The sequence below is a fragment of the Myodes glareolus genome, chromosome 20, assembly GCF_982192425.1.
Source record: "Myodes glareolus chromosome 20, mMyoGla1.1, whole genome shotgun sequence".
Classification (NCBI taxonomy): domain Eukaryota; kingdom Metazoa; phylum Chordata; class Mammalia; order Rodentia; family Cricetidae; genus Myodes; species Myodes glareolus.
In genome coordinates this window covers 50,921,966-50,940,953 of record NC_142045.1, presented here as the reverse complement: position 1 = coordinate 50,940,953, position 18,988 = coordinate 50,921,966, and positions in this window count along the sequence as shown.

Sequence of the window (18,988 nt, the reverse complement as noted above, 5' to 3'; positions counted from 1 at the left end):
TAAGTGGCAGTAAGTGTCCTGTGAGGCTGGAATATCCCCAGCATACAGTGTTGTTTCTCTGATAGAACCATCAGGTTCCAGAATGAAGTAGTGGGAATGAGAGCAGCACCTCTCTCTTACCTTGAACCACTTCTCAGCAAAGCTTGTTTCTCTTGCCCATGGCCTCTCATCCCCAGCAGGCTTCTGCTCTCCAGGTAAAAAGGCTCAGTTTGGGATGGGAGGATGCTTTCACCAGGAGATGCTGCAGTTACTTTGCAGAACTGAAAGTCATGACTGCTACACAGTCACTCAGTCCTTGTGGCTCTGAGTCAATTGACAAACAGGGAGTTACCAAACTGACTGGAAAATGGGGTCTCCATTTTCAAGAAAAAATTAAATTACCACTATGCAATAAGGCTAAGAAACCATATGCTTGAAATACAAAAGATGCCTTAGGTTGTCTTCTAGTACTACTTATACCCTTTAAATAAAATAAATAAGAAAAAAAGACAATTCAAACAGAAATTCTAATGGCTCAAATCCTTTACAAATAACTATTTGGCGTATTCCATCAGGCAGAACCATAATAGGCCAAGTTACATGCTGAGCAAAAACAAACTAAATGAAGTGTGGGAGAAGGTAAGTAAAATTAGCCACAGCTGAGCATGGTAATAAATACCTGTATTTCCAGTACTTGGAAGGTGAAGGAAGGTCAGCCTCAACTACATGGCATGTTTAAGGTTAGCCTGAAGGAACTAGAAAGAAAGTTTATTGGGGAAAGTGCTTGCTCTGCAAGCATAAGGATCAGAGTTTAAATCTCCAATTATCACATAAAAAGATGAGCATGGCTGGGCATGCCTGTAACCCCAGTATCAGGGTCAGAGCCAGGCAAACTCAAGAGCTAACTGGTCAGCCAGCCTAGTGCAAATAGTGGATTCAGCAAAAGACCATTGTCTCAAGGTAATAATATGATAGATAGGAAGTCACTTGACATCCTGCTATGGCCTCTGTGTTTACCTGGGCATGTGAAATACTCATGAGTATGCACCACACGGCACAACACAGCAAACACTCATGTGTATGCACCACATACATATAACTCATACAAATACTCATGTGCATGCACCATACACATATACCACAGCAAACGCTAATGTATATACATGTAGATGGACATGATAAAGTAGTCACACGCTAGATCAGAATTGATATAATAAAGGATTCTTTATTTAGGGGTTGACTCACAGATCAACAGTTCTCTGCACAAGTGGGGAACAGGAACTGAATCCAGCAGCTAAGAGAGGGGGGCTGCACAAGCTTTATGTTTGCATTTATAGTACAAGGTACCACACCCAAATGAGCTAGTATCTTAAAGGCTATTGGCTGAAGGAGTTCCCACAGCACCTCCCCCTTTTGTCTAAACAAAAGAGTTCTAAGCCTAATACAAAACTATATACAATAAGAACAAATAGCAAGTATAAAAATTAGAATTACAACCAGCATAAACAATATCAAGCAAGAAACATATGTTAAATGCTTTAATAGTTATCTTATCCTAAAAAGTCTAAATCTGTATTAGAAATGGCTTGGCCAAGTCATGAGAGGAAGGTAACTATGACTATCTAGTCTTCAACCCCATCGAAGACCTGAGGAGGGAAATAATATTACTTGAGTGATCAGGAAGTACAGTCAAGTAACTTCCAAAATGTGCTTGCTTGATACCTGATTTGTTATATGTAATTTTACTATGTTAAAGTTAAAGCCTTCCCTTTCATTTAGGCAGAAAGGGGGAGGTGATGTGGTATTCCCCTCCGCATGCTGTGAATATGTTTTATTACCATTGGTTAATAAAGAAGCTGCTTTGGCCCTATAGCAGGGAAGAATATATACATCCAGGCAGGAAATCTGAACAGAGATAAAGAGAAAAAGTAGATGGAATCAAGAGATGCCATGTAGTTGCAGAAGGAGAAAGATGGCAGTTGTCAGCCAGAGCCTTACCTGTAGGCCACAGCCTCATGATGATAAAAAGATAAATAGAAATGGGTTAATTCAAGATGTAAAAGCTAGTTAGAAATGTGCCTGAGTAATTGGCTAAAAAGTGTTGTGATTAATATAGTTTCTATGGGATTATTCGGGTCTGAGTCACCAGGAAACAAAGAAGCAGTCTCTGATTAATTATGCACTGTCCACATATAACACATACAAACATTCATGTGTCTGCACCCCACACATACACCACAGCAAACACTTATGTGCATGCACCACACATGTACACCACAGCAAATGTTCATGTGTATGCATCACACACATACACCACAACAAACACTCATGTGTATGCACTGCACACATACACCACAGCAAACACTCATGTGTATGCACTGCACACATACACCACAGCAAACACTCATGTGTATGCACCGCACATATCCACCACAGCAAACACTCATGTGTATGCACCTCACATATCCACCACAGCAAACACTCATGTGTATGCACCACACATATACACCACAGCAAATGTTCATGTGTATACATCACACACATACACCACAGCAAACACTCATGTGCGTGCCCCACATATATACACCACAGCAAATGTTCATGTGTATGCACCGCACACATACACCACAGCAAACACTCATGTGCATGCACCACACATATACACCACAGCAAATGTTCATGTGTATGCACCACACATATACACCACAGCAAACACTCATGTGCATGCACCACACATATACACCACAGCAAATGTTCATGTGTATACATCACACACATACACCACAGCAAACACTCATGTGCGTGCCCCACATATATACACCACAGCAAATGTTCATGTGTATGCACTGCACACATACACCACAGCAAACGCTCATGTGTATGCACCACACATATACACCACAGCAAATGTTCATGTGTATGCACTGCACACATACACCACAGCAAACACTCATGTGTATGCACCACACATATACACCACAGCAAATGTTCATGTGTATGCACTGCACACATACACCACAGCAAACGCTCATGTGTATGCACTGCACACATACACCACAGCAAACGCTCATGTGTATGCACCACACATATACACCACAGCAAACGCTCATGTGTATGCACCACACATATACACCACAGCAAACGCTCATGTGTATGCACTGCACACATACACCACAGCAAGCACTCATGTGTATGCACTGCACACATACACCACAGCAAACACTCATGTGTATGTATTGCACACATATAACACATGCAGAAAAGGGAATGAAAAAGAGAAGCCAGCTACTACAATGTGCAGATATGAGGAATCTGATAGATAAATTTGCTTGTGCATGGTTACCTTGCAAAATGCATGAGAAATTGGTGTAGTTACTTGTGGTCTAGGAGGAATCTGTGTGGTTAGGCAATAAGGGACAAAGACACACTTTTCCAAGTTCCTTTAGAAACTTGGAATTTTAAACTTTTGAATGGATTACTTATTCAAAGATTGGTTTTTTAATTATTGCATTTTAATACTAAAGATATATATTATTTTGGGTTTTTTGTGGGGTGTTGGTGACTTTTCCTGATGTTTGGATTTAATACCCAACAAAAGCAACATAAAGCAGAAAGGAATTCTTTGGCAGACAGTTTAAAGGCACAGTCCACACAGATTCCGTGTCAGCTGGCTCATATCCATCAGTAACCGCAGCCAGCTCCAAGGAGCCCAACGCCTCTGACCTCCTTGGGTCCCTGCATGCATACGCATATACCCACATGCAGGTACGCATGCCTCTGCCTCCCTGCACCTAAGCAAATGCAATAAAAACAAACCTGTCAAAGGGCTCCCTACAGGAGAGCAGGTGAGGGGCTACTTACAGGAACATGAACAACTAACCAGCGGCTACAACACTGAAGAAAATCTCTTCCTCCCCCTCGCAGGTGTTAACAACAAAATAATTCCACAGGAAGAAGTGGGGAATCATGAACTCTCTGGCAACCACTAACACAATTTTAAGGCCTCAGAAGTATCTGTCCCAGGCTAATGCTCAGAGAACATGAAGTGTGAAGAAATGCTTAGGGGAAAGTGTTTAAAGGGAAAATTTCTTTTTTTAAGATTTTTTTTTTTTTTTTGGCCTGGGAAGTGGCAATACATGCCTTTAATCCCAGCACTCAGGAGACAGGTGGAACTCTGTGAGGCTGAGGCCAGAGTGGTCTGCAAAGTGAGTTCTAGGACAGCCAAAGCTATTGCTTGAGAAAAAAAATTACTTTATTTTTAATAACATGTACAGGTGGGTATTTCTGTGTATAGTTATGTGGGCGTGTACGCAAGTACCTAAAGAGACATGAGGCACCAGATGTCCTGGACCTGGAGTTGACACAGGTGTTCAGAATCAAACTCAGGTCCTCTGGAGGAGCAGCAAGTACGCCTAACTGCTCAGTCATCTCTGGCCCCTAAGTGGGGGATTTCCTAGTAGCTGGTCATATTTAAAAAAAAAATAGTGCTGAAATTACCTTGTGACCCAAAGTGGCCACGAACTGAACTTATGATCCTCTTGCCTCTACCTCCTAAGCTCTAGGATGACAGGTGGGCATCACAAACCTCGTTACCTGTGGTGCTGAGGACCAAACCCAGAGCTTCATTTGTGCTAAGCAAGCACTCTACCAAGTGAGCTCTGAAATTCCCTTTGAAATGTAGAAAACATAAAAAAAAAGAAAGAAAAAAGAAAAGGTGAGCAGGGAGCTGTAGCACAGCCGGGAACACACAATGTCATGTTGCAGAATAACTATCCATAAACAATTTCCCGAGAAGTCACTTTGAAGATGTGTAGCTTGGTGGCAATGTGCTGACCAGGACCCGTTTCTTCAGGGTGGAGTCATTGTTTAAGCACAGGAACAATGTCTCCATCAGATGCTGTCTTCACCTGGGTCCCTGGATGACAGATGAACGTGAAGGGTGCTAGCTCCCCATCAGGCAGTGACAGGGGATGAGCAGGTCCACACAATGATGCAGGAAACAGGGACAGCCCACCGCTGCAGGCAGCAGAAGAGCACTCTGGCTTCCTTTGGCAGTGACCTCATCATAAACATGTTATCACCAGTAAGGTCTAAAGAGTGAAAGAAGAAGCTAAGTAAACTGGTTTCTGGTGTATCCTTCAAAAAATTAGTACTATGGCTTCATAATTAATAAACTCGGAAAAGTTATTTTCCAAAAAATAAAATTATTTCGAGTTCAATTTTATCAACAAATTCTATGGAAAATTATGAACACTGAAGCCAGCTAGCACACCACTGGTTTCCCAGCACTGTGGTGGTAAGCAAATGGAAGCTATTTCATAAAAGTATAAAGCCAAGATGTTTTCTGTTCATGGTTGAACAGAAAATAGGTAAGACTTCCCTGAGCAAGGCACAAAATCCAGAAGCCTAGAGGAAATATTAACAGATTAACATGTGAAAATATTGATATATCCAAGAATAATTGTAAAACAAAAATAAAATTCACATAAAAGTGAAAAATATGGATATTTGTAGTTCATACGGCACAAAAATCAACTATACACGTCCTAAGTGAATACTCAAAAACAGTAAGAGAATGATGCACTGATCAAGAATCAGCAAACAAAAGGCATCAGTAATTGATGGAAAAGTAAATATATATGTGTGTGTGTGTGTGTATTGTGTAAATATATATATATATATATATATATATATACATATAGTCAGTAAATATTTCAGAAGATATTTAATAATGTCTGTGATGACAGCTAAGTGTTGGTGACCTGCCATTCCTCTATCCCATTATGGTACAAAGTGTTAACTCTACATGATTCCTGCTGTGAGTAAGGGTGATAAAAATGGATTCTCCTTTCTTGTTTGTGGAAATAGTGTGGTGTAGCCTTTCCAGAGCACACTTTCTGAGTACCCTCAAAGGTTAAAGTGTGAATTCATGGACATGACAATTCTACTTCTAAAGATGCCCTTGAGTGAACCTGGGAAGATGTCTCAGAGGTTAAAAGTGCCATTTCAGAAGACCAAAGCTTGGTTCCCAGAACCACCTTAGGCAGCCCACAACCACTTGTAATGCCAGCTCCTGGAGGCCCAACACCCTCTTCTAACATCTGCAGGTATCTGCATGTACCTGCCTGCTCATACAGAGATGCACATACATAAATACATAAATAAATTATAAAAAATTTTAAAAATATATATGCCACTTAGTGAAATAATTATGCTCACATGTATAGCAAAGGACAGTGCATTGAGACAAGGTTCATAATCAGAGAAAATGAAAGTCAGGGTCTACCACTGAGGAAGGGGGTTAGCTCTACTTTGATGCATAGAAACCTTGATTCTTATGCAAATGCTAAAGCACTGAAATAGACCCATGCATTCAAACGTGGAAAGAAACATTTGTACATAACTCTTAAAGGCAAATCAAGTCTTACCGTATATATGTCATATGTTATAACAAATATATGCGTATAAAATGGATACACACACATATGCATATCATGTGAAGGTAGGAATATGGATGATGCAGAAATATGAGGGGGGAAACCTGAAATAAAAACATCAGTTAGCAGCATTTGCTTCTTAGAAAAAGACTAGAATGGGAACCAAAGGAGAGAAGAAGCTCTTACTTCTCTTTATTGCTCTATGACATCCAAATCTTAATTTTTTTTTACTTATTGATATTCCTGTGTCTGCATGTGTGTGTAGGTACACATGTGTGAATATCTACAGAGTCCAGAAGAAGAGTTAGGACCCCTTAGAGCTAGAGTTATAGGCACCTGTGAACCAGCCAGTGTAAGCCCTAGGAACCAAAGTCCTGTCCTTTGATAAAGCAGCAAGCACTCTGAACCACAGAGCTATCTCCCCAGTCATTATCCTACTTTTTAAAAGTGTTCTAACTGAGCAGTGGAGACAGGTCAGTTGGTAAAATGCTTGCTATTCAAGTGAGACAATCTGAGCTCAGATTCCCAGCACCCATGCAAAAGGCAGTTGATGTCAGTGTCTCTTTAATCCCAGTAGTGTGGGGCAGATACAGGAGGATCTTTGGGAATCAACCAGCCTGGCCAATTTAAAAGCTCGGGCTCAGTTTTTAATCCCCTGTCTCAACAAATAAAGCGAAGGCAAGATTTGCCCATGAACACATTAGTGGCAAAGGTGTTGCAGAGATAATCTTCCGGTCTGAATCTAAGGCAGATGGAAATTCATGCCTGGAACTGTAAATCTGGCCAACAGGCCACAGTTGGAGAGTCTGTGGGTCCCAGAGGTAAACCCACTCCTGCTGTTTTGATAGTGTCAGACCGTCTTTGAAATTTGTATCTATATGCAGATTGGCACACTTTTCAGACCTATCAGAGAACTTTGTGTGTGTGTGTGTGTGTGTGTGTGTGTGTGTGTGCGTGTGTGTGTGTGTGATAGGCAATGATAGTTAATGCAGAAACTAGCAAATGGCCAAAATGCAAAGAATGTATTTCTACAGAATACTCATCCACAAATGGGAAATCTATACCACACCCTATCACCAAGGCTCAGGGAGCATTGAAGAAGATGTAAGAAGGGGACCACTATAGAAAACTGTAGGAGCCAAGGATCATGGGGGACTGGAGCAAAATAATGTCCTCTGTACATGACATGAACTCATGGAAACTGCGGTTCCACATGACCTACACTGGTGTAGGAGGTTCTTCTGTCTATGTGTTGCTTTCATTGGTTGAATAAAGAAACTGCCTTGGTCTTTTGATAGGGTAGCACTTAGGTAGGCGGAGTAAACAGAACTGAATGCTGGAAAGAAGGGCAGATGAAGAGCCACCATGGACCTGCCAGGTCAGACATGCTGAATCTTACCCAGTAGGCCACGACCTCATGGTGATATACAGATTACTAGAAATGGGTTCAATCAAGATGTGAGAGTTAACCAATAAGAGACTAGAGATAATGGGTCAGGCAGTGATTTAATTAATACAATTTCTGTGTGATTAGTTTGGTGTAAGCTAGTGGAGTGGCCAGGACAGAACAAAGGGATCCCCGCTCTCCTGTTACACTATGTAAGTCAAGTCAATGAATGTTCCAGCATAGGAGGGGGAGGGGCTCACAAGCTCCCACCCCTAATCGAGGAAATATGAATACCGATGATTTCTGGGAAAGATAAGTCAGTGTTTTGGCTTTTGCTTCTCTGTTTCATGTTTTTACCTTATTGGCTTTTTAAGATATGGTCTCTGTTATAGAGTTCTGGATGTCCTGGAACTAGCTATATAGACCATGCTATCCTTGAACTCAGAAATCTACTACCTCTGTCCGGAATTAAAGGTGTGAGTCATCATACTAGATGAAAGTCATTTTTCTTTAAGGGTGTGGCTCCTGGTAGGCTGACCATGCTCCAGTAGATGGCCACACACACAAACACCCATCTGAACACATAGACACTAGCCCTACCACACACAAATATGATGTAACAGGCTAAATAGTGCCGCCAAAGATATGTGTCCTATTACACACATGTGTCAAGTTAGATTGGCTGTCACCAATGACTGTTTTATGACATGCTAACTTGGGTGTTGTTGTCAAAGCATTTTATGTTGTAGTTAACATACATAGTTGATGTTAGGTACATTATCCACAATAATGTGGATAGGCTTGATTCAATCCACTTTCAAAGCAGAAACAAGGTTTCCTAGTGAGAATCCGTCTCACGACAACAGCATCAACACTGCCTAGGTCTCTAGCCTGCTGACCTACCCTATGGATTTTGGATTTGCCATTCCTTATGATCGTATCAGTTAATTCATAAACAACAAACAGTGGGCTGGATAGATTGATGTCACCTAGATACAAGTTAGAGTCACTTTGGAATAGGGAACTTCAACTGAGAAAATGCTCCCAACTATACTGGCCTGTGGGCAAGCCTATGGTGCCTGCATTTTCTTGATTTACTGTTGATGTGGAGGGGCCCAGCTCACTCTGGGTGGTGTCACCCATGGGCCAGTGGTCCTGGGTGCTATAAGGAGACTGAGAAAGCCAGTAAGCAGCACTCCCCCATAGTCTCTGCATCGACTCCTACCTCCATTTTGCCATCCTGTTTGTTTGAGTTCCTGCCCCACATTTCCTCAGTGATAGACTGTTACATTGAAGTATAAAATGAAATAAACCCTTCCCTCCACAAGTTGATTCTGGTCACAGTATTTTGTCCTAGCAATAGAAACCCTAAGACAGACAGACATCAGCAGGACAGACAACAGAGAAAGGATGTGCAGAGAAGACAGAAGCATCAATGGATAAGGTGGTCATAGACCCATGATACTTGTGTCCCTAGAGATTCTCCATATGGACTTCATGGGAATTCAGTACCACCATGGGCACTCTTGCTTTGACTCACAATATACAATTCTGAATTTCTGGACTCCAAATCTGGACTTCATACTCCAAAGAGAATTAATGTGTAGTGTTTGAAGATATCAAATGTGTGGTAATCGGTCCCACCCAGTGACTACAGGAATTTAAAATACATGTGCATTTTCAAACACCATTTGGATATATTGTATAAAAATCAGAAACATCTCCTATGTCTAGAGAAGTGGGTGTGAGTTCATCAAAAACTGAGAGGGTCTGGTTCCTCCATAAAACCCTGAGGTCTGATTCTCGTCCTGTTGCTCATTCTCTGAGTCGTCTTCCATGAAACGGAGTCAGAACACCTTCTGTGCTATACCAAGCAAGGGTCCAAAATGGTCCACAGTCCGATCTTCACAGCCTGTTAGCATGCTGCCTTATTTTCCAGGTGCCTTTAGTTATGGGTCTTTGGTTATCCGGTACTATGGCAAGGGGACCAGGTGACTTCAAGTTCAGAGTCAGAGAAGATGGGACAACAATGTCAGAGTCATAGGGGAAGGATTGAAGAGATGGTGTTACTGGTTTGCAACACAGAGAAGGAACTGGGATGCTCGGGTCAGTGGCTGAGTACTTGTCTCGAATGAGTGAGTCTAATCCTCAGCACAGCACAAAGGTGGGAGGACACTGAGCCAAGGGACAATGACAGCTTTCAGAAGCTGTGGTGACAAACACAGTCCTTCTCTTCAGGCTTCAGAGGCAATGCGTTTGCCATCCACACCTTCATGTTAGCTCAGGGGAGCCCACTTTAAACTTCTAGCCTCCAAGTCAACAAGACAACAGATCCACGTTATTTTTAACACATCTGGGTGAGGATCCACAGAGAAGAGACCGTTATATACACTGTTGGTGAGAATGGAAATTAAGTACAAGTCAGCCCACCAACTACAGAAAGCAGTGCGGCGATTCACAAAAACTAAAGTCACGGCTGCAGTACGGTGCGGCTCCACCACTCTCATGTATACACCTAATGGAATCTGATCGTCAAGCCACAGAGATGCCACACGTTCATGTCTATTGCTGTGTTACTAATAAGAGCCCAGTGGTGGACTCAGCCTACAGGCCCATTGGCAAAAGAATGAGCCAAGGAAATGAGGCATGGAGATGCAATGGATCTGTATTCAGTCATTTAAAAAGAAAAGAAGAAATTATGTCATTTGCAGGAATATGGATGGAACTAGATTATATATACTGTTAAGTGTGGGGCTGAGAGAGGACCCAGCAGTTAAAAGTGCTTGTGTCCCTGGCAGAGGACTCAAGTTCAGCTCCCAGAACCTACACTGTGCCCCTCACAACGTTCAGCTCCAAGTAATCCAACACCCAGAACCCCACACACATGAACATACACACACAGAGAAAAAGATGCACACAAACACACAAATAAAAATAAAATGAATCTAAATTTAAAGCATGAGCTGACCTTGGACAAATATTTCATGTTTTATACTATCTGTAGTTAACGAGAGCTTAAACGTGTATGGGTGTGTGTTCTGTGTGGGGGGGGGGGTGTTGCAAACAGAAGTGGGATCATTTGGGGTAATGAATGGGGACCCTAACAGAGAAATGGGTGACCATGAGAGAGAGAAATGAGACATGAAGTTAGGTGCAATGGAATACATACACATGAATATCATAATGAAATCCACTATCTGTGTGGTAATGTTTCATCACCTGAGGTCAGGGTCCCACAAGTTGATTGTGATACAGCTTTCACAGCCAGCCGTAGTAGTCTTTGTAGAAACAAAGTGTAACTGTTCTAGACTATGTAGACCATATGCTCTCTGTCAGGACAGCTCAGCCTGGCCACTGATGTGAAAGAGCAGCCACAGGCAGTATATAAGTATAGGAGCATAGCTGTGTTCTAACAAATGTTATTTACGAGAATGGGCAGCATGCTTGTCTTGGCAGTGGATGTAACCTGCATTTTTCTGTTCTGTGGAATGTGGAGATTGGCAACATGATTCTGGACAACCTAATTCTTTTTTTTCTCATTCATTTCTTTGCTGTGAGAATTGACAATGCAAATTGATTGTTTTAAATGATATGTAAATGAAGCCTTTTATAATTAATTAACCCATTGGTGGTGTTGTAGATCTCTGTGCTGGTTAGTTTTTTTTTATGAAGTTGACATGAACTGGGGTCATCTTGGAAGAGGGACCCTCAACTGATAGAACATCTCCATCAGATTGCCTGTAGACAAGTCTGTAGGGCATTTTTTTAATTAATAATTGATGTGGGAAAGCCTAGCCTCTGGAGGTGGTGTCACCCTCTGCACATGGTCCTGGGAATGAGGGAAAGCAGGAGCAGGCTGAACAGCCAATCCACAAAGAACAGGGCAGTGAACCATGCTCCTTCGAGGTCTCGGCTTCAGCTCCTGCCTGTAGGTTCCTGCCTTGAGTTCCTGTCCTGACTTCCCTTTATGATGGTCTATGAACAGGGTGTTAAGCCAAATAACCCTTTCCTCTCCTCTCCACATTGCTTTTGGTCAGAATGTTTTGTCACAGCATAGAAAGCAACCTAGGACAGCTGCCAGGCCTCTGGTGGTTTGTTTTAAAAGTGGTGAGAACCCAACATGCCTCCCATTGGATTATAAAAAGGAAAAGCATGCTTGAAATTGTAGTGATACTTCTTACTAAGAGGGCTATTTTTTAATAAACTCAGAAATCATTTATGTATGTGTAAGTCATAAACTCTGTTAACCAATCAATCATCTTCAGAAAGCCTTAATTTCAGAGTTGGTGTTTGTTCACGCCATTCACCAGATGCATGCTCTTTATGGGGTCACCTGGGAAGAGGGGCACCCATACAATGAGCTACACTTTAATTGTTTTGAATTCCCTGGCTTTCTGACCCTGGAGTCTGTATTCAGGGGCAGGGCTTTTAGCCAAAAAATGGAATGACCTTTGGGGACCCTTCAGTTTTTATCAGAGGGGGAACAGTCTCAAGCTTCTTTCATTTTTTTAGAAAAACTTCCCCAGGTTTTCTTTGGAAATCTTACCTATTTCATTCAGGAAGATATTGCCCCTCAAACCCCAGAATATTACCATAAACTGGAGGAAAGTGCAAAAAAAAAAAAAAAAAAACAATGTTCTTGAACAATCTATTACAATCTCTGCCTACACTGCACCATCTACACTTCCCCTCTCTGTGTCTAGCACGTCAGTTCCAACACTGTCTGGCTCACTCCCTGGTCATCCCAATCATCCACCCTCCTCTCACAACTGCTCTTCTCTGATCCCTCTCCTGGACCTTGTTACCAGCCCCAACCCAAGACACCCCCATGTCTACCACCTTTGCAGCTTTTGTCGGACCCAGGAGCATGGCCAGTACTAACTTAACTGGTATAGGAGGTTCTTCTGTCTATGTGTTACTTTCATTGGTTGAATAAAGAAACTGCCTTGGCCTTTTGATAGAGCAGAACTTAGATAGGTGGAGTAGACCAAACTGAATGCTGGGAAGAAGGGTTGTGTGGCAGATGCAATGGGTCTCCTACCTGGGACAGACATAGGTTAGAATTTTGCTGGTAAGCCACAGTCACGTGGTGATACACAGATTTAATAGAAATAGGTTAATCAAGATGTGAGGGTTAGCCAATAAGAAGCTAAAGCTAATGGACCAGGCAGTGATTTAATTAATACAATTTCTGTGTGATTATTTCGGGGCTAAGCTAGTCAGGGCCGCCAGAATAAAGGGCCCCACGCTCCATATAACACTTAAGCTCCTCACTTTGTTTTTAGATACACACCCACCAACAACAAGAGCAAGTTGTCGCCTTACCCTGTGCTTACCTTCTATTGATTTTTCCATAGCAACTATGTAATCACTTAGTATCTCACTCCACACTCTCTTAAAAAATGACTTAGGGATGGCGAGATGACACAGCTGGTAAAGGCACTTGCCAAGTCTGACGGCCTGAGTTCAATCCCCAGAACCTACATGGTATGGAAAAATGGATTCCCACATGTTGGTCTCTGACCTCCGTATGTATGCATCCAGGCATGCAGACATGCACATACACACACTCTCTCAAAGACATACATAAATAAACTTACCTCAGATTTTTCACTCCAAAGATTGGTGATCTAGCAAGTTCATCCCCTTCCTTGTACTCTGTCTAAAGAGACAGACCTGGCAGGACCCTCTCTCCCCCTGCACCTCAGGGACCTGTGGAGGGCCGCAACCACATTCTCCATTGCTTCAAGGGACAAAGGTAGAGATTGACCTCTGTGACCTCAAGGTGTGGTAGTACACGCCTTTGGTCCCAATGCCTGGGAGGCAGAGACAGGTAGATCTCTGTGAGTTCAAGGTGTTGTAGCACACGCCTTTAATCCCAGCGCACGTGCTTGGTAACTCTCTACTGCTGCGTCCCTGCCTACTTCCGAGGCATCATCTGGGATAATGGGCAGCGGACCAATCCAAGAGTGACACATCAGAAGCGAGGACTGTTTCCTTTATAAGGGCTGGGTTCCCCTCATTCTGGGTCTCCGCTTTGGAAGCTGATGCTCTCCCTCTCAAGACGCATTAAAGCTTTACTGCAGAAGAATCCTAAGTGCCCCGCGTCATTCTTGCTGGCGAGAAGGTAGCACGGGACAGGGACCACCATTTTTCCTGCCCTTTTGTACTATGATTTCCATCTACACTTATATCTTGATTAGTCTATGAACTTCCTCAGATTTTTTTTTTGTTCTTCAATGTTTCCTCTTCCAAAATATTTGAATAATTAAAATTTAACTCTAATATATATATATATATATATATATATATATATATATATATATATATATATATTGCACTTACCTCTTCTTGGTGCTAAATGTTTATCGTCTGCTTTTGGAGATCCAGGACTATGCTATGTTTCTGCACATTATGAGTTATTCTAGTCTATTCTTCTGTGGGCACAGGACAGCTATTAAAAAATCAGGTGACTCGTCAAAACTAGTACAAAGCAGAATGCATAGCTAGTTATTGGCCCAGGCTAGTTAGCTGTAGACACTTGTGCTAACCACTGCATACCACTGCTCTCGCCTTTCTCTGCCTTCACAGTCAGACCTTTCTCTGCTTGCTCTCCTGGAACTGCTTTTTGAGGGCCATTTGTGAAAGGTTCATCCCAACAGTCAGTGGACCCTTCCAAGTTCTTGTGAACATGATCACCTAGCCCTCAACTGGGTCCGAACAGTTGACTACCATGGTCCCTTCCTTCATTACTGCTGCCTCTGTGTTTCTTTTCTGGTCAGGTGTGCTCTGGCATTTACTATTTGTTCTTTATACCCCGGCCTCTGCTGATAGCCTCTCCCAGTGATGAAAACCATTAGACCTATTTAGAAGACTGACTTCATTAATTCAAAAACAGTTTTCCTCTTCTGGTCCTGGAGTGGTTGCTAGGACAAATTTCATAGCTCTCCTGAGACTCATCAATGTGGCTGCTGTCATCTTGTGCAGATCATATAACCAAATGATTTATGACAGCATTGAAGGACTTGAAGAGAGGGACACACACACAAGGCATCAGCTCGAAGAAGGCTCGCATTCATGGAAGACAGAAACTTCTAAAACTTCTTTGTTAGGACGGCAATCATAAGAACACCAGCCCACATCAGGATGTGGAGTTCTACAGCATGCACATCTGGATGTACAGTTCTACAGCACAGCATGCACAACTGGATGTACACTTCTACAGCACGGCATGTACATTGAATGTGGAGTTCTACAGAATGGCATGCACATCTGGATGTACAGTTCTACAGAACAGCATGCACATCTGGATGTACAGTTCTACAGCACGGCATGCACATCGGATGTGGAGTTCTACAGCACGGCATGCACATCTGGATGTACAGTTCTACAGCACGGCATGCACATCTGGATGTGCAGTTCTACAGCACGGCATGCACATCTGGGTGTGGAGTTCTACAGCACAGCATGCACATCGGATGTGGAGTTCTACAGCACAGCATGCACATCAGATGTGGAGTTCTACAGCACAGCATGCACATCTGGGTGTGGAGTTTTACAGCACGGCATGCACATCGAGGTGTGGAGTTCTACAGCACGGCATGCACATCGAGGTGTGAAGTTCTATAGCACAGCATGAACATCGGGGTGTGGAGTTCTACAGCATAGTATGCACAGTCTGTAAATTGCAAAGCAGTGAGCAGAGGAGCAACAGCAAACATACCAACAACAGGAATGAGGAGATGTTCCCATGCAGGCCAGTCAGTCCTTGCTGATAGGAGATTACCTGATCATCATTATCAACATCATGTATGCCCCGGCAATGCTTGAGCTTGCATGGGCAGCCTGTTTATGGAGGTTCTCCAATTGTTCCTATCCCGGGAAATTCTAGATGCTTGTGTTATTGTCATACCCAAGGTTCTATAATCTCTCTTTATGCTATCTCTCCGGAGTTTTGGGGGGATGAGGAGGCTTCCTCTTCACCTTATCCCGTGCACTCCTCCAAGCATCTTTGGGTATCTGCTGTCATTCATTCCCACAACATGACCAAAATATCTCAAGCACTATTACCATATCCTGTAGTTTACTTCCTTCTGTAGGTGGAGATGTATCTTAATGTCATCACTGTGCAGCCTGTCTCTTCCTGTGACACTAGAATCCTCCTGAGACATGCCATCTCAAACACATTCAGCCGCTGTTCTGAGGAGCGTTTCATTGTCCAGTTTTCGGAGTTGTAAAGAAGGCAGCTCCAGACAAGCGTCTCATAGACTTGTAATTTTGTTGTTGTCATTGTGTCTCTTCCTGACCAAACCTTTGCTAGTGACTGTAATGCAGCCCTCGCTATCTCTATCCACCCCTTGATGTCTGAAGTAGTTTCCTCCATTGAAAGGAGGGATTACCTGCTCAACATGTTGTTTTACTGTCTGGATCCTCCTTTAATCTGTATTCACATCCAGTGCAGTGGAAGTTTTGTGTGCTCTTTCAACTTAAGCAAACTACGTGAGACAGTTTCCTGGCAAGCATTCAGATAACACCCAATGGACTCACTCCAGTGTGTCATGAAGAACCAAACCGCCACGAGGCAATTGTTATTTATTAAGTTGGGGAAAAGTGATTATCTACTTGGTTTTTTAATAAAGGTCTTAATTCTCCCTTTCTGGTTCAGGGGACGCAACAACCCACTCTCTTGAGACACAGAGAGGAGCAGAACCCTTCTCTCATTGTCCAAACTATTCTCAAGAACGGGCAGAGCTTTGCTTCTCTAGGGCACCTCTCACCTGCCGTTTAAATTTTCACAAATTTGGTGCTGGTGTGGGTTGTGGTAGAGAATTGCCAAAGCTATGTCCAAACTTTGATTCCATATCTTTCCAAACTTTACAATGTCTCCATTATCTCAAGAAATGTATCCTTTAATTTCCCCTTAAAATATTTAATAACTTTAACGAAAAAAAACCACTATGCAAGTCATCATGGCGGTAGCTATGATGTTTTTCTCATCATGCCTCTAGAAACCATGGGCAAAGATGTTCATGTGTGACTTTCATACAGATTCACACTAAACTTGGAAATCAGAAAAAAAATTAAAAGCATCTTCTGCACACGGTGGGAGGAGATAAAGTTCTCTGTCTCTACAAAAAGACTTATTCTTCTAAAAACATGCAGTAGTAAGAAGTCATTCAAAGTAAAAAGTTAGCGACCAAGCCAGGCTTGATGGCGCATGCCTGTAACCCCAGCTCCCATGAGGCTGAGACAGAAAAACTGAAAAAAAGTAAAAAAAAAATCAGTGACCAGCAAAAAGATGCTGTGCACAGAAACTAACTTTGGGGAGTAGAGTAAAGCACAGGCTCAGAGAATGAAATGGTTCAAGTAGGCTTCCACACTCTGGACCTTAAAGAAGTCTTTGTCCTTGGCATAGAACTTGAGAAAACTCATCAAATTCTACTATATCTCAAATATAATTTATGAACTCTAAAACAATTGATCTGTCTGCTCCCGAAGCAAATATTTCATTGCTAATTTTAGTTCCCAGCTGTCTCAAAACAAAGAATGAGAACACCTTAGAATGAGCCACGAACCATTCTGAGCCATACCAAGGGATGATCCTCTGCACTGTATTAAAGTGTCCTTTGTGGTTGTCCAGTTGTCCGGCTAGTGTGTATTAGTATCTGCGAGGAAAACCTAACTTCTGTAATGGCAAGACTGTAAAGCTTGGTAAGAGACCGGTTTGTGACCCCCCCTTCTCGGTTTCCTGGGTCACAGGATGTATGCTCCCTCCAAAACATCTCATCTATTACAAAAAGACTTGATGAGCAAACATTGAAGGTGTCCAACCAATATGATCCATAACCAAAAAAATCCATTATTTCTATTTAGTGTCAACAGTAGCTAGTTACAACATATAAAATCCTTTCTCTGTGGTAAAAGAGAAAATTGAAATACATAGACCCTTTAAGATCAAAGTGATAACATAGCCAAAGGCATCCAAGATTTTATCAACTACAGAAAGACCATATTTGTCTAAAAAATATGCTTTTGTAAAAAAGTCATCGTCAATTTATATAGCTAATGAGATGCTCATCAGATTGTAAAAACAGTTTGAGGGAGCTTGACAAATAGTTCTAAATTTCTTCTTAAAGCATAAGTCAATAAACTGAAAATGTCTTCAAGAGCTAATTTAAAGGAAAAAGAATGCAGGGAACTGCTCTATCTAGAATAGGAGTACAGCAATTGCTTGGTACACAGGTACCGGAAAACACACGGAACCACACAAGGCAAGTCCAGAAACACACCTACCCTTTGACAAACTTGAGTGTGATGGCTATTCTTAGCTGTCAGTGTGACTACATCTGGAATTAATTAAAACCAAGTGGGTAGTACACTTGTGAGAGGTTGTTTTTTTTTTTTAATTAAATCATGTGAAGTGGGGAAATCCATTTTTAATTTGGATCTTTTGAACTGGGATCCAAATCTTTTTGAGGTGGGAATATACACTTTTAATCTGGGGCATGCCCTCTGCTGGCAGCCTACATAAAGAACACGGAAGAAGGAAGCTTGCTTTCTTGCCTGCTTGCTCTCCTCTCACTGGCAAGTCCATCCCTTTACCAGCACTGGAGCCTACTTCTTTAAAATTCTAGCATCTACTGAAGATCAATTGAAGCATCCAGCTTCATAAACGACATAACTACTGAATCTTGGACCTTCTGTTGGTAGACAGTCATTTTTGGACTAGAAGGACCACAGCCTGTAAGCCATTCTAATAAATTCCATATATGTTTGTGTGTACGTATATATAATGTATATAATATGAATTATATATGTATGTATCATATAGAATATGTATCATATAGAATACTATATAGGGGTGTGAGTGTGTGTGTGTGTGTGTGTGTGTGTGTGTGTATGTTGAAAGAAAAATGACCCCCAAAGGTAGTGACACTATTAGAAAATGTGACCTTGATGGAGTACGTGTGGTCTTGTTGAAAGAAGTGTGTCACTGTGGTTTTGAGGTCTCATATATGCTCAAGTCATGCCCAGTGTCTCAGTCTACTTTCTGTTGCCTGTATATCAACATGTAGTAGCTGCTTCTCCAACACCATGTCTGCATGCACGCCGTCATGCTCCCTACCATGATGATAATGGAATAAACCTCTGAAGTTATAAGCTGCTACCTCAATTAAATGTTTTC